Source organism: Rhinolophus sinicus, chromosome 2 (assembly GCF_057876585.1).
Source record: "Rhinolophus sinicus isolate RSI-liver-muscle chromosome 2, RSI-T2T, whole genome shotgun sequence".
In the NCBI taxonomy this organism is placed as follows: domain Eukaryota; kingdom Metazoa; phylum Chordata; class Mammalia; order Chiroptera; family Rhinolophidae; genus Rhinolophus; species Rhinolophus sinicus.
Window position 1 is genome coordinate 4,437,632 of NC_142502.1, and position 20,129 is coordinate 4,457,760.

The window sequence follows — 20,129 nt, forward strand, 5'->3', positions numbered from 1 at the left end:
TTTTCCCCATGGAAAAGCCCAATACTAAAAAGCCATTAGCCTATGTCCTCTCAAAGTCCAAAACTTCCTGAAGAGAGAATCTTCTTCCTCTAAAGGGACTATCCTGGGAGCTCACATGAACCCATGTGGCCGCTCAAAATTGTTGTCGTCAAAAAAAGAAGCAAACAAACAAAAGGACTTATTTGCCAATATTAAGAGGTAGGGGTGGCAAGTTCTTAGGGATGAGAAAGGGAAGGAGAGTGGCTTTCAAACAGGCAAGTTAGCTATTATGTTTTGGGGGAATTTTTTTAAAAGCAACTTGGTACATTTCTATTTTTAAATTAATGACATGTGCTTGATCAAAAATGCTATTTTCAGTAAATTGCACAGATAATTAAGTCTAATTTCAATGATGTTTGAAATAATAGCAGTAAATCTTTATGGATTCTTGTGTTCAATCCACACTGAAAATTCATCTAAATTTTATTTTAATACAGATTTTTCTCATCTTGATGACATTTATGGCTTTAGTTAACTGGGCTACGTCTTCATAGACCAAATGGAAAAGAAGAAAATTATTTGACCAACTGAAGCATTTTAAAAATAGATTTATCCTAATTATACAGAGTACTGCTTCAATTGTTCACTATTTTTTCCTTTGTGGTTTTCAGTCCATATTATCAAATCCTCTCCCTCAAGTTTCAGAATGAATGGATTATAATTGTCTCCCAAATGCATAATTAGGAGTGAAAGTTATAAATACATAATTTAACAAACTACTCTCAAAATCTTAATGAGGGTGGGGGGTGGTAGAGACTTTTTGGTTTAAATGGATCATTGAACAAACTGCTTTCTAAAAAGATCGTAGCTCAGAGCTAAAGGGAGTTCTTAAATCATCCCCCCTACCCCATAAAATAGCACTCGACAGGGAAAGTCACTTCTGCTATTTCCTCTACCCTCTCACCCTCACTAAATGGTAGTTACAGCTGTTGAGGCATTTGGGGAGGTGAAGTCGCTTCCTGGATACCCTGGACCCGCCCCTGTTTTCTGAAGGCAGGACTCTCCATTACACTGGGTGTGAAGTAAACTGGTTTGTACTGGAAAGATTCACTAACACCTGCGCTCCCTCCACCCACCAAAAAGGGTGCCCCTATTAGCTTATTATCAAGCCAGCTGAAACTATCTTTAGACATGAATTTCTATGTTTGACTGGGTTTTTTTATTTATTTCCAGAGTCAGCAAACTTTTTCTCTAAAGAGCTATACAGTAAATATTTGGGGACTTGCATTCTCTATGTAAGGTCTCGGTTGCAGCTACTCAACTCTGCCGTTTTAACAGAAAAGCAGCCATATGCAATACATAAATAAATGTGTGCAGCTGTCGTTCAAATAAAACTTTATTTACAGAACTACACAGTGGGCTAGATTTGGCCTCCGTGCAGTGGTCGGTGAGCCCTGTGTCATTTGGGGCACACAGACACAGAATGTTGATGCTTTTTTTTTTTTCCAATTTATTTTTTAAATTTATTGGGGTGACAACTGTAGATTTCAGGTGTACAATTCTGTATTACATCATCTATAAATCCCATTGTGTGTTCACCACCCAGTCAGTTCTCCTTCCATCACCATATATTTGATCCCCCTTACCCTCATCTCCCACCCCCCACCCCCCTTACTCCCTCGGCCATCCTCATTACAAAACAGGGCGTAGGATGAGCTCTGTACTGAGTGAAATGTTTATGTACTTACATTTCTATTTCAATACCCACATACTTCCCAGAAAAGATTTAGAAAGGCTTATAGTAAATCCCCACTTGGAAATGTACAAAAGATACTTGAAGTGATCTGAAACTACTCAGGGAAAGTAGGAAAACACGACTAGTCAGGCATTTTTCCCGAATATGCGGAGACTGTGTACCATTAAATTTCAATCTACGAATGAATTCCTCACTGGGTCGGGCCGAGTCTCCTGGTAGGTCACGCAGAAAGGTTACAGAGCTGCTCTTCAGGGAATACAAAATTCCTCCTGGCACATTATTTCAAGGAGAAGTTAATCAGACATGACCTGACATAAGAGGCATTTCCCTATGTGGCCAGTATCTTTAGCAAAGGCATAATACTGATTCAATCCTGAACCTCGGTCAAGGCAGTCATTTCCATGGAGAATCAAGTTCATCAAGTGTAGTGCTCTCTTCTCAATGTCACAGAGATGGGACCAGGAAGGTCAGCATATCCCTCAGGCCCAACTTTCTAGACCGAGTTCTCCTATGAAAGGGACTGAGTGACAATGAGTATGTGAAGCCATATAATAAACAGAGAACTTCTTTCCTGAGCAGCAAAGTACATCAAGATTTTGAAGACAAGTGAGTGGCACCTTTGCACTACTGAGAATGCACATCTATTGTGGACTAAAATGCAAAATTGACATAACTTTCCAGATCAAGCACTAGCCTTCGAAGATGGACAGCATTGTGCTGTGGTAAAGAGCACACACGTGTTCTAAAAGCAGACCCTCTGGGTGCGGGCTCTGGCTTATTTGTGAAGGTTTGAGGCAGCTGTTACCTCCCTGAGACTTAGTTCGCTCATTTAGAAAGCAGGCTCAATAATAAACAGCACCGCATGGAGTGAGTATCAGGATGAAATCATCTACCTCTGTGACAGTCCCCCCCACACACACAGATGTGTTGCCTTGTCTCGCCTCAGCCTCTGTGGCGATGGGCACCGCCCCTAGGTCCCGTGCTTTCACTGCTCCTGACCATTCTGGGGACACCATTCCTACTCAGTAAATAAGTGGCAGGTGCTTCCGGATACCCAGATATGGGGGTCAGTAAACTCCTCGTTCCACCTCCATTCCATCTCTCAGTCACTTCCCAGAAACGTTCTTGAGATGGCTTTGAAGGGTCAGTGGTTCCAGGAGCCAACAGGGGGTGGACCGACCAGGAACCACGTATCCAGTGACGCCTGGTTCCTAACAGCACAGATGCCAAGAAAATGGTTCAATATCACACTTGACATTTTCAAAAGGTGCGATCGGATCTGAATGATTTTCCCTGTTGAAGGAGGAATGAAATAATTCATAACACTGAGTCACTGTTGTGTGAACAAACGTTACTTGTCAGAAAAGAGCTGTCTGCCAGATCATGAATTTGCATTCTTCGCAACGAAGCCATTGATTGCTTCTTTACAAATACCAGGTTCTGCTGGAAAAACTTTGCACCTCAGCAGAAAGGCACTTGTGTTTTAGACTTAATCACTCGCATTACTTAATTTTTTATGTTTAATTATTCAACGAAAGAAAGATTTAATTGCCTGCTCTGTTCAAGTCTCCACCTTCCAAAGGGAATATGAAGAATGTGCAAATGATGGTTCTTTGTAACAGAGCAGGGAGGTCGTCACAAGACGGGGGAGCTCTAGGAGGAGCAGGCTTTGGACATCAGACCCCCTGCCACCTGCCCTGCCAAAGCCACTCCACCTCTTGCAGAAGAACGGCCGGGTGCTCAGCCGTCCAGCTCCGCATTCCCAGTGTGAGAACACCACCGTGGAGTGTGACAGTGCGCAGACAGCCCCTGACAAGTCTCTAGAAGAACAAAAGGACTGCCCTAGATGAGACGCGGCGGCAACTTCAGGTAGGCTGGAAAGACCGTACAACACACGCAATCTAGAAAAGTCCTTGTCCGTGTGATTGTATCATTGTATTCCTCTACCAGAATCAAAATATGAATTCCGATTTGAATATTTAGGCTAAAATGTGGTTGTGACATTTTATTTGTGACTCGGAAGTGGTCAGGTCTCGTGAACAATTATGAACAGGCGGACTGTCGCCAGACCAAGGCCTGTCGGGTGCTCACAAACTGAAAAGCACAGATGTGTTCGCACCCCCACAGCGGTCACAAGGCTCTGGCCACCCCCACGTCAGGCCCTCCGTCAAGAGCGGGAATGTGGTCTGGGATCAGGGGTCAGGGACCTCGGTCAAATGGCACAGCCGCCTGGGAACACCAGGGGCCTCCCCACCCGACCTCAGGCGGTGTGTGTGCCTCACATTGCATGTTTCCCCAAAAGCACATCCACACACATGGGGGGGAAGGTGCTGTCGGGGGCTCTGGCTTCTCTGCCAAAGGGGAATTGTCCCAGACTTCCCATTTTCCCAACTTTTAGCCTCAAGCTCTTAACATTTCCTAAGCACTTAACAGGTCTTGCCCCAGTTGTTTGTGTCTTACTCCTGTGAGGACCGGAGACCACAATTCCTCTGTGCCTGGGGATGCCCATGAGATGGTAGCCAGTGTACATCACGTGCTCTTACACATTTACACTCACACAGTCTCCCTCACATTATATTCACACACTCACACTGTTACCCATTTACACTCACAGGCACACACAGTCTCACACTTAAGTTCACATTCACACGCTGTCTCATACATTCACACTCACAACACACTCACTTAACATTCACATTCACATTCTCAAGTTCACACACATTCACTCAGTCTCACACTTACATTCACACTCACTCACTGTCTCACACTCACACACATTCTCACGTACATTCACACACACACACACACACTCTCTCTCTCTCATACACTCACACACATGAGCAATCCCACAGCTGGGCAGCCCGCACCCCCTGCCCGGTAGGGCCTCTGGGGGAAATGGCTGCATAGTGAATATGGGCAGAGGGCATCTTGGGAGCCTCAGAAATGGCCCTGAGCTGTAGCTGGTTCAAGAGAAGCAGAATGGATCTCGTGTGGACTCCAGTTTCACAAGAGGACCTGGTCCTGAAAAAGCCTCACAGACAGAAACTGGTGACTTGTCGTCAGCCCGACAGGGACGCATCAGAGCAATGCTCATGTTAGACACGTGAGAGTCAAGGACAAATGCTGCTCCCTAGTCACTAGAAAAGCTTACATCCACCCTCTCCTGGAGCTCAGGAGCCGTCTAATGAAAAAAGGGGGCGAGGACCAAATCGAATGAGATTTAGAAAACTAGAAATAGAGTTTTAGAAAGATTAAGTAGCTTACTGTTCTCCATCACCTAGGTTTGTAATCTAAAATTCACAGCTCCCACATACACTCCTGGTTATTCCTTCTTGTGAAACAGCAAGAGCAGACAAGGCGTAGAGGGTGCCATGGCTGCAACGGCCTCAACGGACACCCAGCACCAGCACGGAGGCCTCGTCACAGCGCTGGGTGAAAGGCCAGCCGGGGCGAGAGCAGTTTGCTATCTGAGATGACCCACTCTAACGAATTCCTCAAAGCGTCTTGAGATCTAACAGTCAGCCTAGAATCTCTCAAAGACCCACCTTCCCCTTTCTTCCCTCTTTCTCAACTATCAAAAACATATTTCTGCCCAAAACCTCCTTCCGGTCATTGCATAAAGGTATAGGGACTCACTTCAAATTTCTCTGCCGAAGTGACAGTCATGGGCCAAGATGTGTGGAAAGTTCTCCTGAATAGAAAACAGTAGCAGGTATGAGATGTGACTCCTGAGACTAGGTCACGAAGAGACTGTGGCCTCTGGCTTCCACGCCTTCTCTCACTTTCTCGCCCACTCTGAGGAATGCAAGTTACCACGCTGGGAGCTGCCCTGTGGCGAGGGACATGTGGCAGGGAATCGGGGAAGCCTCCGGCCAGCCGCCAGCAAGAAACCGAATCCTGCCAACCAACATGTCCATGAGCTTGGAAGTGCATCTTCCCCCAGTCCAGCCTCCGGATGAGACGGCAGCCCAGCTGACACCTTGATCACAGCCACGTGGGACACACGGAAACAGGTAGCCAGCTAAGCTGCACCCATATTCCTAACCCACAGAAACTCTGAGATAATAAATGTTGGGTATTTACACCCATTAAGTTTGGGGTAATTTGTTATACCACAATAGGTAACTAAAATAATGCCTATATACTATTTTCTTTATAAAAATAATCAGGTTTTCCCTACATTGAGGAAGAATTGCCTTCTACTTAGTCATTTAATTTTTACTCAGTAAGAAATTTTATGAGCTGCTTATAAGAAAACAAAGCTAAATTTAGCCTCTACCATTTAAATCACTATTTCCATTTTCTACTCTGCTTTTAACAGGACCTTAATATATTCTCCGTACATTTTAAGTTTTTAAATTTTTAAGTCTTAAAAAGGAAAGAAAAAAAGGAGAATCAGATATTTTCTCTGCATATACAATTCATGCTCTTTAAACAGAGAACACGATTCTTCCACAGTCTCAATTTCTAGCCTCTTGCTCTATCAAGTGTTGCAAAATTAGATTTTTTTTTCCCTACATTACCTGAAAAGATTGTTCTTTTTCATATCTTATGCTCTGGCTGTTCTGACAGTGCAATCTCTGCAAAATATAAAGAAACTGTTATTTGGTAAATTAATACTTTGGTTACCATGGGTATATTATGGGATCGTGACATTTTTTTCATTCCTGCCCCATGGGGTGACTGCATTAAGCATCACCAAACATCTCAGCTAATTTCAGCCCTAAGTCAAGCCTTAGGTCTAAGCAACATCTTTCACATTAGCCGCCTGTGGTGGGTGCTTTCTGCAAACAGAGTCTAAGTCTTAAGCAGTGCTCATAAAAGAAGGCTTTAAGTTAGACTTTGTCTCCACATATAAAACAATGTGGAAAACTGAGCAATCTCAGGGGAAGCTCAAGCACGTCCTTCATCAAAGTCCACTTGTGCTGGAAAGACCTGGATAATTTCTATACAAACATGGAGGAGAGGAGCTCCCACTGGTCAGGCGTGCTGTGGCCGAGTCTCCTTGCCGGCGGGACCGGAGCCTGCTCTCTGCTGGGGTGAGCGACGGGTGGGAGCCTATGGCTGGCGACTACGGGGCATGCATCACCCCCATGCAGAGTCCCTCCAGACAGGCCTGCTTCCGCCTCAGCCCACAGCGCTTCTCTCCAGGTCTCCGTCAGGCTTCCATTTGTCCTCATGCCAGAGCGGAGCGCACTCCCTGACCAGTCATATAAATGGCTCCCCTCTCTGCCGCCTGGATTCTCTACCCCCTGGCCCTGCTGTTTGTCCTCGAGCGCCCATCACTTCCTGAAATGAGGTACTTGCTCTCTGATTTGCATGTTATTTCTCCTACTGGAATGTAAACTCCAGGGGAACAGTGACTGTGTCATCTACACATGGAAATGCCAGGCACAAAGTCATCAAGTAGCAACAACGATTGAAGAAATGAGTGGATGAATTTAATCAGGTTGCTGAAGAGAAAAAGAAAGATAAGCACCTTCGGGGGAGAGGCACCCACGTGATGCTCCAGCAGCGCAAGTCCCTGGAGTATGAGAATATAAAAGAAGGATGTTTTAAAAATTGGGAACATGGGAAAAAATGAGCGCATCCTACAACACAGGACAGTAGGAGAAGCCGTTGGGTATTGTTTTACGGAGCAGTGACTGATGGTGGGGGCTCTGTAGCTCAGCCGTGCGCATGACAGCCTCTCACGCGCCTCGAGCGAGAGGAAGGAAGCCAGCAGCTGGGACAGAACGCCCACCGGCCCAGCTCTGTGTCCACCTCTCCTTGTGTAAACATTTAAAAGACATGGCCAGGAGAACCCAAGACAAATGCATCCAGCGCAGCTGGTGACAAATGCATGTTCAGCGAACCACACGGTGGTGATAACCTGGTCACTGAGGGATAAAGAGAAGCCACTGCTGTAATTGACCTAAATGGCAATTGCGGTGAAATGACTGGGAACCATACCTCATTACAGGTGCACAATGCTCACGCTTGACGTGGTGCAGGAACCTCCTAACGAGGATGTATTCTCGCTGCTTCCCACTCTTGCAGAAGCACCTCACCCCGACGGACAGAGAGAACAGATGTGTGGCTTGACCTCGGGCCTGGCCTGGAAGGTGGCCGCAGTCTAATGAAGTAAAATGACATCTTTTTCTCCCTTCAAGACAAAAGTCCTGGGCAACAGAAGTGTGCAAGCCGCATGCCCACTGCACTCCGCTCTGCTTGGCTTAAAGAGGATCCCAATGAGCCAAGCCTGTGACATCCCTCAGCACCTCGGATTTAGAGTTTATGCAGCGCTCTGCTCTGACCTCCTGCTTGTCCACGTTCCCGAATGGCAGCATTTCCTGCCTCAGCCCCTCGTCCCAACCCCAGGCTGTCACTTTCTCCTTCTCCTCCCATTGATGCCATGGTGACAAAACCAAGTCCAAACACTTTAGAGAAGCGCACCTATAACCAACAAGAAAGGGCTCTCCTGCTTCCAAGACAGTACAAGCCCAGGCAGCCAGAGACCACCGCTGCCATCCCAGGGGCCCAGAGTGCTGCTTGTCCTGAGTCACGGACCCTCTGGATGGACACTTAGGGCGCATTGACCAAAAGTCAGTTAGGTTAGCCAACAGAAGAAAGAATTGATCGGTCAGGAGTTAAATCTGGCTGTATAATGTCAAAACAACCAATTAGAAAAAAATGTTTAATATGGATTTACTGGAGCAAGAGAGGGTTGGGTCATTTCCAACAAGCACTTCTTCTCCACTGAGTTCAGGGGTTCTCTATCCCACTCCCTCCCCGACCAGGTGGACAGTCTGCCACAGCACTGAGTGGACAGGAACTCAGGTGAAGGACAGTCACCAGGCTGCACTGCCACTGCCCACTTCCTCTCACCGGGATCGTGCGTCTGTTGTCTGGCCACGTCTCAGCCAGCCCTTTATCCCCAGGGCCCAGTACAGACTCTGAAACATAGGAGGTGCTTGGACGAGCTTCTTGTTGTTGCTATAACAAATGCCACAAGCAGTGGTTTTCAGAAAGCATAAGTTCATTACCTTAGAGTTCTGGAGGTCACAAGTCCGACATCAAGACAGTGGCAGGGACAGCTCTTCCTGGAAACTCTAGGGGAGAATCATGTTCCTTGGTTTTTCCAGCTTCTAAAGGCACCCACATTTTTTGGCTCGTGGCTCCTTCCTCCATCTTCAAAGCCAGCAACAGCTGGTGAAGTCTTCCTCACATCCTGTCTCTCAGATGCAGACTCTTCTGCCTGCCTCTTGTACTTTTAAGAAAAACTGTGATGACGCTGGGCCCACCCAGATAATCTAATCTCCTATCATAAGGTCAGCTGACTACTGACCTGAATTCATCTACAACCCTCATTCCCCTTTGTCATGTAGCCAATGCAGTCCCAGGTTCTGTGCATGAGGAGGTAGATCTCTTTAGGGGACCATTATTTTGCCAACCACAGTGCTCAACAGGTAAGTGTTTGATGAGTGTCAATTAATAACCCTGAACTATTTAGGCAATCACATGACCACCAGGCAACTATTCCATCCTCAAAGCATTTCATATTTTAAAAAGAAAGAAACCATCCAAAATATTATCCATTTCTACACCAGCCCCATTGGTGAAAACTGGCAGCTTTCAGCCACACTCAGAAAGCCATCAGGTGATTAACTTTGTCATCAATAACCAAGTGGTCAAGGTTTTGGATACAGGCATACATAGTACTGCCTAGTGCAGACAAAAGTGGCAGGAAATGTTATTAATTAGATTCTTCTTGGACACTACTTAATGGAAGTCATGAAATGATTTTTTTCTAATTCTGGTTTGTTGGATCTACTCAATAAGCCCTGGAAACTCCTTCTAATTACATGACAAACACAGTGTGCCTGGGACAAGGCTTAGATGGAGGAGCAGGCTTATAGCTGCTGGTGGCCCTGGAGAAAAGATTGGAGGTGAAAGTTGTTTCTTCACTGGAAAAGGCTGGATCCAGTCAGATAAGTTGCAAGAATCCCCAGCTTCCTACCTTTCCCTTGCAAAGTGGCATTTCTCCCTGCCAGGCACAAATCTGCTCTTGTTCCTGGAGACCTCGCGAGGCTGAGGGCAATTCTGCCTGGAGCCAGGGCACAGAGGCTCAGAGCGGCGCTGTCCAATTCAGCACCACGCGAGAAGGTGAGCCCTCCTCCTGGGACCTCTGAGGTTTCACTGCCTCTCAAGAACTGCTCCTGGGGAATGAGGTTAGACACATGGGGTGGGGCCCTTTCTTTAGACACTCCCTAAACCAGGGTGGGGCCACACTCAGGGCTCAGGTTAGGCTCCCATGCTGTGAAGATTTGGCTCTACGGCTTCCTGGCAGATCCGAGAGGGACAGCCTAACTACACATGGAGGTCTGTGGACAGCTGGGCACGTTGCAATTTCTTTTGCAAGGAGAGGGCTTGCAGCCTCTCTGTGGTTCCAAGGATCCCTATACCCTTATTATTTTTAACTTTTTAGCACCCAGGCAAAATAGACAAGCCCATGTATGACCTCTACATCATAAGTTAAAATCACCTTATGAAGAGAAAATATAGTAATATCAGTTTGTTAGAGATACACACAATATTTTCCTTAAGGCAGAAGATTAATTATTATAATTCACAATGATTTATTGGATATTTCCTATGTGTTGGGAAGTATACCAGATGCCATAAAAACACACTACCACATTTAATCATTATCACAACCTAAGAGAAAAATTTCTTGCAAATGAAAATCTCAAAGTTCAGAAAAGTGACATAACTTTTCAGGTGGTTGAAATACTGTTTTCAATATTCAGGTATGTAGTGCTATTTCTAATTACTTAAATATCTATTTTCTTTTGGTTTGATATGTTATTTTGAAAACTTTAAGTGTGATTCATTTATGTCTTGAGATGTTCAAGAGACTTCGATGTGGCATTAAAATTTCTAACCAAACCAAGGTATGTTTTAGAAAACATGATAACCACACTCCCCTTGTTAGACTCTTCCAACAAATCTTCATAATTTTCCGCTCCAAAATCCCAGATTGCAAATGGGATCGAGCCTCTTTTCTCTTGTTTAATATCCGTTTACATTTACCCAAAGCCACTCACTTCTAGAAGTACCTGTTGGTGGCGAGGGGATTGAGGAGAAGCTGCAATGTTGAGGAAAGTGGGGGAAAGTGTAGGAGTGACTCTCAGTCCTCCCAGGCCCCAGCCCCGGAGCTGACCACCCCCACCCCAGGGCTGGTTACCCCTCTCCACTCATTCTCCCCTTTCCTCCCTCCTGAGCCAGACTTCCTCCTCTCGGAGACAGATCCCTCTACCCTAGGCTAAATCATTTCTAACAAGATCTCTGGATATTGGAAGGCTAAGCCAGAAGCCCTCAGTCCTGAAGGCTAGACCCCTTTCAGGTGGAAAATATAATAACTGGACGCCTGTGTGATGAGATACTACATAATATTATGTGAAATAAATACTGGGTATTTTCAATTACTCGAATTGCAATCACTAAATATTACAGATAAGTCACCTGTCACTAGAGTGACGAGGCCTGGTACTCTGCTCTGTGGCCAGCTGTGCAGCCCTGGCCCCTGGGAGCTGGTGCTACTACAAGCCAGCCATCAGGCTTTGCTGTTCTCTCAGTGAACACAAACAATCTCACAAAATGTCACATCAGACAAGGCCACTGTGTGAGCACCACGGATCAAGACAAGAACAAGACCACTTACGATCATGTCTGAGTACAGACAAAACATGCACCTGTCCAGGTCACAAAACACCAGACATCCCCCCACCCTGCCTAACACGAGTGACTGTTTCTCTACCAAGCATAGCTTAGCTTTGGTCTACTCTTCCCCCCTTCAGATAAGATTTTGTAAGCTACATAGTCATAGGATTAATTGCCACCACTTCCTAACAGCATCCAACCCATATCCACATCCACAAGGCTATTTACTCAGTACTGTTTTAACAGCAAAGACTGTTCACGACCTCAGTGTCCATCAACAGGGAGTGAAGTCAGTTAAACTGCAGTACAACAGAGCACTGTGTGGCTGAGGAAGGAATAGGGACTACCTGCCTATGGTGCGGCGATCTACAGGATAATTAAGGAGACAAAACCAAAACGCAGGACAGCATTACTAGTACAGTGCCCGTTATGAACAAAAGGGGAGGGAGGAGAGAGAGGGAACGCAGGGGAGGGGCCAAAGACAGGTGCTAGATCGTACTGAATACACCTGACCAAATAGTTTTGGTTTTGAATCTATACAGTGTTTCATAAATTTTAAAAAGAAAAACCTCTCTCAAAAAACAAACCTGAGAAAATACCAAAAGTATATCCAGTTGGTTAATCCACACAGAGAAGAGTTCTTATAACCCTAAAACACAATATTTTGATGGTTATCCTAAGGCCGAAAACAGCTGAAAGTAATCAAAAATAGCTGTCTATCTTTTGTAACTTATAATATTATTATTTTGAGAAATATGTATATATAGTACATACATACATACATACTAGGAATAAAACAAATAATATTAATGATATTCGGTAAAAGGTTTTCAGTATAACAAAAATGATATACTTGTATTTAAACTGTCGCCTATATCTTTGTATGCACTCACAATTATTTCCTTAGAATAATTTCTTACAATTAAAATTATGATATTTAGGTTTTTAAAAACATTCTGACAAAGTAGCCTGAAAGAAGTTTGCAATAAATTTAAATACCAGTAGTGGTACCTAAGAGTGGTCACCTCCCATAACCTCTTCAATACTGGGTGCTATTTTTCAACTGGTTTCTAATGTGATAGCTGATAAACAGTAACTTGTTGCCATTTTACTTTTATTTTTTAGCTGTTTAGTGAAGTAGAGCTCTTCACACACATTTGGCCTCTCAGTATCCTGTGTGTCAACTGTGTGCTCATATCTTTTGTCCACTTTTCCTTCTACATGTGTTGACCTTTATATTTATTTTATCAATCCCCTTATATACTTGGCCTTTACTATAAGCTGCCATGAATGCTTTTAAGAAGGAGGCAGTACAGTAACAATAAATAAATAAGAAAAACATCACTGTTAAACAGATATTTCTTCTTAGTTAATTGACAGGAGATCCAAGATGGAGGAGTAAACACTGTGCCTGCTTCCTTTTATAAGCATATTAAAATTACAACTAAATTATAGAACAGTCAACTTGGAGAACTATCTGAAGTCTAGCCGAACAGAAGTTTTATAAATAAGGACATAGAGAAGCCACCTCAAGACTGGTAGGAGGGGCAGAGACACAGAACGGGCCCCACACCTCTGTGTGGTGGTTGAAAACCAGGAGGGATCGCTTGGATCCCCCAGGAGGAGCGACACCAAGCCCCACACCAAGCCCCCCGGACGAGAGCACTGGTGCCAAGATGAGGACCCCCCACGACACCTTGCTGTGAAAAACAGTGGGGATTCTGACTGACCGGGGAGGACGGAAGGCGGTGGGAAACCCAGGCGTCCTTTTAAACGGCCGGTGCACAGACTCACTGGCTCGCAGGCACTCACCTTGGGCTCCAGCAGAGGGACAGAGACTCAGGGGCTGTCAGAGGCAGATGAGGGAGCAGACGGAGGTGTGTGGCTTGGAGGCAAGGTTTGGAGGACAGTCGCTATTTTCCCTGTTAGGTCCTTCTCTGCAGCCGGCAGGCAGGCGCCATTTTTTCAGTGTTGATCCCGCCCCGAAATGTCGACTCTGAATCTGATTGGCCTGGTGAGCTCTACAGCTCCGCCCTGCTGACTCACTGGAACCCCCCAATGCCGGAGGCACTTTCTCTCAAGGAGCCAGCCCTGCCTGCATTGTACTCTTTCTTGGAAACTATCAGAGTCCCCAGGCCAAGGCTGGGCAGTGACTGGCCTCAATGTGCTCTGAGGCTTTTGCTGAGTAGCTCCAGGCTCAGCACTGGCACCAAACCAGAATTTCCATTAACCTGGTGACCACAACTCTTCCTACCCTAGTGACTCCCTAAGACCCTGCCTCAGCCAATTTGCATACCACATGAGGCTTTATCAACGGCTAAACATTAAAGGAGTTGGCACGTGGCAGCAGGCCTCTGGGTGTCCTGGCTTTTTGCAGAGCTACTCCAGGCCTGGTACTGGAGGCAGACATCCTTGGTTTGCAGCATGGCCCCTCCCATGTGCCTCTAGGTCCAGCACTGGCAGCAAACAACTGTGGATCACTTTGTAGCTTCTACCAGGTAGTGCCCTGCTGGTAACAGCAGTGGGTGACCTGGGCCTAACTGAAGCCCCTCACAAGAGGCCCCAGAACGAATATACTTGGAGGTTGGCTTCAGATCATAGCAGAGCACCACCCACAAGTAGCACACCCAAAGGTTAGTCCCTAGAGGCATCAGAGCTCACTGGGACAAATCCCACCCAATGGGGTAAGCACCCCGCACAGCAGCCTATAAGCAGTGTACGTGGCCAAACACCACAGCCAATCAGCCTGAGGGTCGGCACTGACCCTCTGACATGCCAACTCCAACCAAGGCTCAACTATAACAGGAGGGCACACACAACCTACACAAGGAACACCCCTGGAGCACCTGGCGTGGGTGAACAGGGAGACTGTGCCAGGGCCCCACAGGGCACCTACTACATTAGGCCACCTTGCCAACCCTGGGAGACAGAGCAGATCTACTTCATCCATAGAAACAAACACAGAGGCAGCCAAAATGAGGAAACAAAGAAATACATCCCAAATGAAAGAACAGGAGAAAACTCCATATAAAGAACTAAGCAAAATGTAGGCAAGCAATCCACCAGACACAGAATTCAAAACAATGGTTATAAGAATGCTCAAGGGACTTAGTGAGAAATTCAACACAGAGATAGTAAGCATAAAAGGGGACACAGAAACCATAAAAAATGAACGAGTCAGAAGTGAAGAATACAATAACTGAAGTGAAGAATGCACTAGAAGGAATCACCAGCAGACTACATGAAGAAGAGCATCGAATCAGCGATTTGGAAGACAAGGTAGCAGAGAACACCCAATCAGAACAGCACAAAAATTAAAAAAATCCCCTCCAAAAATGAGGATAGTTTAAGAGACCTCTGGGACAATATCAAGCATAACATTCACATCATAGGGGTACCAGAAGGAGAAGAGAGAAAGTAAATAATTGAGAATGTATTTGAAGAAATAATGACTGAAAACTTTCCTAACCTGGCAAAGGAAATAGACATACAAGCCTAGGAAGCACAGAGAGTCTCAAACAAGAGGAACCTAATACAGGCCCACACCAAGACACATTGTAACTAAATTGGCAAAGGTTAAAGACAAAGAGAGAATCTTAAAAGCTGCAAGAGAAAAGCAACTAGTAAATTATAAGGGAGCTCCCGTAAGATTGTCAGCTGATTTCTCAACAGAAACTTTGCAGGACAGAAGGAATTGGCACAAAATATTCAACATTATGAAAAGCAAGGACCTACAACCAAGAGTACTCTACCCAGTAAGGTTATCATTTAAAATCGAAGGACAGATGAAGAGCTTCCCAGACGAGAAAAACCAAAAGGAGTTCATCACCATTAAACCAAAACCAGTATTATAAGGAATGTTAGAGGGACTTCTTTAAGACAGAAAAAAAAAATCAAAATTATGAATAATAAAATGGCAATAGCTACAAATCTATAAACAATTACTTTCAATGTAAATAGATCCAATGCTCCAATCATAAGACATAGGAGGGCTGAATGGATAAGAAAACAAAACACATATCCTGCCTACATTAGACTCCAGATTGAAAACACACACAGATATAAAGTAAAAGGATGGAAAAAGACATTTAATGAAAATGGGAACAAACAAACAAAAAGAGCTGGGGTAGCAGTACTTATACCAGACAAAATAGACTTTAAAACAAAGGCTGTAACACGAGACAAAGAAGGACCCAGTTATCCCACTTCTAGGTATGTATCCGAAGAAACCTAAAATGTTACGTCGAAGGGACATGTGCATCCATATGTTCATTGCAGCATGTTTACAATGACCAAGTTGTGGAGTCAGCCTCGGTGTCTGTCGATGGCAGAATGGATAAAGGGGAGGTGGTACATATATACCATGGAATATTGCTCGGCCATGGAAGGGAATGGGCTCTTGCCATCTGTGGTGGCATGAATGGACCAGAAGGGCATTATGCTGAGTGGAATATGTCAGACAGAAAGACAGACGCAATGTGATTTCACCTATATGTGGAATCTAAAGAACAAAACAAACAAACAAAACAGAAGCAAACTCATAGATACAGAGAACATTTTGATGGTTGCCAGATGGGAGAGGGTTTAGGGGGCAGGGTGAAAAAAGGTCAAGGGATTAAGAAGTACAAATTGGTAGTTACAAAACAGTCATGGGGATGTAAAATATAGCAAAGGGAATATAGTCAATAATATGGTAATAACTATGTATAGTGCCAGGTGGGTACTAGACTAGTCAGGGGGAATCACTTCCTAAATTACATAAATATCTAACCATTATGCTGTACACCTGAAATTAGTATCAAATAATATTGAATGTCAACTATAATTGAAAAAAAACTATTAGGCAGGAGTCTTGTCATGGTTTCCTTGGTTATAAATAGGAATTAATTAAAACCTTAACAGATTTCCCCCAAAACAAGAAGTTAATTGAGGTATAAAAGGGTTAAATCACTGACCCCAGGCCATACCACTATTAATCGGCAGAGTTAGGACTCAAATCCACACCTACATGACACATGACTGTGCTGTTAATAGCTTTGAATTCTGTTTCCCCCTTAATTCGTTCATTAAGCTAATATTTGTTAGATGTGTATTTCAGTATTCTATCTCCATATGTAGGCAAAAGGAAGTAAAATTTTGTTTTTCATGAACGCCAAGGAAACAAATATAGTTTTGGATAACAAACAATACTGACTTCATTATGTCTCTTCTCTGGAAGTACCTAGACATATTAAAATTCTTCTATAAGCCACACTCAAGTAGTCTTAATGGTGGCAAGAAAGTTACGTGGAGAACATTGACAACTCATGAAAACTGTTGAGATAAATAAACCGAAGATTATGTAAAAAGCATTCTGAAAACTAGAAGTAATATTGAGACAAATAATAAAGTGAGTAAATCAGCAGGAAAAAAACACATATTTCTTGAAAACCCCTTACATGTGAGGGACTGTGAGAGAGCTCTGGTGGCCACAAAGATGACATGAGTGGGGGTATGTCCTCAAGGAAATGTAGGGTCCAGAAGGGGAGATGAGACATGCATATAGCAACTCAATCACAAGGCAGAGATAACGTACTGTATACATTCAGAGGAGACAGAGGCCACTTTTTGCTGGGAAGATAAAGCATAGGCTTACAATAGACATTGGCAGTTAATCTTTGCTGTGAAGGGCAAATAAAATTCTGATATATGGACACTGAGAAAAAAACATTTAATATAATGCCTACACGTGATTAAAACCAGAGGCTCAAATCATAGGGCATGATTAAAGAGAAAATATTTCTATTTGGCGGTAGTAAAAATGGGGAACGTGAATTATGGAAACTAAGGCTGTAGTTTTCCATCAAACCCAGAATATGCCGACCCTTGAAGGATAGGTTACAAGACTTGGCATCCATATTCTATCAGCAACCGTGAGCCTTGCTTTATTTTCTGGAGAAGTGCTACAACCAAAATTGAGCTTCTGAAGGACCCGTCTAGTAACATGTCTCAGGGCTAAAGACATCACACCTGGACAAGTGACACTTCACACTCTGTTGTGAAGCTGCTGAAACAGCCAGGTAAGAGGCAGTGCAGACCAGAACTGGAGAACCCGGTGGCACAATGAGGCAGCAGCGGAGCCGGCCCGCGAGCCCACATGCACAGCACATGGCAAAGGCAACGGTGGTCAGCAAGTTTGCAGAAGAGATGGCCAACCCTTAGATGAATGGTGTGGGGCAGGTTAGGCTGGTAGAGAAGAGAGAACACATCTTTTCCTGCTGTGTGAAGGAGGAGGTCGGTTTGCATGAAGATAGAGACACAGAAGTTGGAAGAACGCAGATGTCTTCGCGTAAGGTGATTCTGGTAAGGTAGAAGGTGAGACATTGAGGGTGAGGGTTTTGCTAATACTGCTGTGGCACTTAAGAGAAGAGGCCATTTGAGAGAAGGTAAAAGACTGCCCAGAAGTATTGAGAGCTGAGCAACTTCCTCTGCATGAGTTTGGATGGATGCCAGTCTTCCTGGATGCACAACTTCCTGTGCAAACTGCAGCAGAGAGAGAAAGGGCCGTGTAAGACTGACTGATGGACTGGATGGAAGAGCAACACATTCATCCATTCGACAAATACTTATCGACGAGCTCTCGGGAAAGGACTCCTGCGAATGGCAATGCCATCCCATCAAGCCGAAGACCCAGTGGCACATCAGATAGACGGGTGTGGCCCAGTGAGAGACGGACATGGAGGAAGAGGAGCCAGAGACACGACAAAGTGTACGTGAAAAGCTGATTAAAGGGTCCAGGCGTAGACAGGCTGTGAGGACCAGCGCAACTTGATGAGTTGAGAAAAGGGGCAGCAACGTAGCTAGAGCAGGGGTACCAAGCTGACGGTGCCATGTTGGCATTGCACAAAGGAGGCCGGCCAAAGGGATGAGTGGGGTGGAAATCTGAGCCTGTGGGTCTGTGACCCTGCAGAGGGGGCACTGTTTTCCAACTTGCCTGTCCAGAGGGGGACACCTTTTCGATTTGCGCAAAGACACTCTAGAGGTCGAGCTGAAGGTCACAGAAAAGAGCCAGGATTACCTGAGAAAGAGAATAGGGGGTTGTGATCAGAGAAAACTGTCAGCCTTCGAGGTTCAAGGGGTAGAGCACACTCAGTGGAACTGGGGATATTTGAAGAAAGAAGCAGGGAAGAAAAAATTAGGAGCAAAAGACTTGGAATAGGAGCCAAAGGGCTAATGCATATATTAGGGAAGCAAGAAGACAAACAGAATGGAGGAATGTCAAGAGACCCCTGCAAGGAAGTTATATTCTTCCTCCTTGGCAACTCTCCCATCTTGCCTCACTGCAGAACACCTCCTGACAGCATAGCGCTTGCTTCTACTGTGGTTCATGCTCATTTCTAACATCCTCAGCTCTGTTTTCACTATGACAGGTAAATCTTGGTAAGCACTGGGCTCAGGTCACACAAACCAGTAAAGTAAATAGCTTTCTTGTGTCTTTTTTCTTTTATTTGTGTTTCTTTCATTTCTAAATGCATGATGCTGCAACAGCAATATAATTGATGACTTAATGGGCTGAATTTAAATTCAAGTAATATTTCCATTCATCTAAAAGCTATACTTTAAAAGTCTGTAAAATTAATTTATTGAAAAAATTCCAACATAACTCTACTAGAAAAATCTCCTCTGAATAATAATGCCATAGATTTTCAGATTTCCTCCCCCACCCCCCTTTTCATCAGCTCATACCTTCTTCCTGCAGATGTGTGGGCAAACACATGACCAAAAACCTCAGCACTTGAGGCTTTAGAATATGAGTCTCCAAAACCTCAAAAATCCACACAGACTTTTAGAGAAAGACAGAACACCAGAAAGACAAGATGTGAATTGGAAGAGTCGCCAGACAGGAAGGCAGGACGGGCCCCCTGCTGAGGCTGGGCGCTTGGGGGTGTGAGTGCCCCACACAAGCAGACAGCCCTGTGCCCTCAATGGAGGAAGGACAAAAACAATGACAGGTCTCGGCTCTGTTCATTTAAACGTTCATCAAAGCTGAATCTCTCACCCAGGGTATATTCCTTTCCTGGGGCTGTAACAAATTACCGCAAACCTGGGGGCTGATGAAACAGAAATTATCCTCTCTTTGTTGTGGAGACCAGAAATCTGAAATTCAGGTGGCAACATGTCCCCTGCGCCTCCCAAGGTTCTTGGGGAGGATCCTTGCTTGGCCTCTTCCAGCTCCTGGGGGCTCAGCCTCTGCCTGCTCATCACACGGCTCTTTCCCGTGTGCATCTTCTCCCCTGTCTCTCATAAAGATACTTGTCATTGGACTTGAAGCCCACCTGCGTAATCCACAATGATCTGGTCTTTCCCCCCACAGCTTCACCGACAGAGAAGTGATACATAACAACACTAAGGTACACGTCTTGATTCGATACACTTCCATGTTGCAAAATGATTGCCATCATAGCTAACACCTCCATCGTGTTACATAGTTACCATTTCCTTTTAGGAGAACATTATTGATTTACTCTCTTTGCAACTTTCAAGTATATAATACGATATTATTAACCACTGTCGCCCTGCTACACATGACATCCCCAGAACGTACTCACCTGACAGCTGGAAATTTGTACGCTTTGACCAACATCTCCCATTTCCCCCACCCCCAGCTGCTGGTGACCACCACTCTCCTCTCTATTTCTATGAGGTCAGCTTT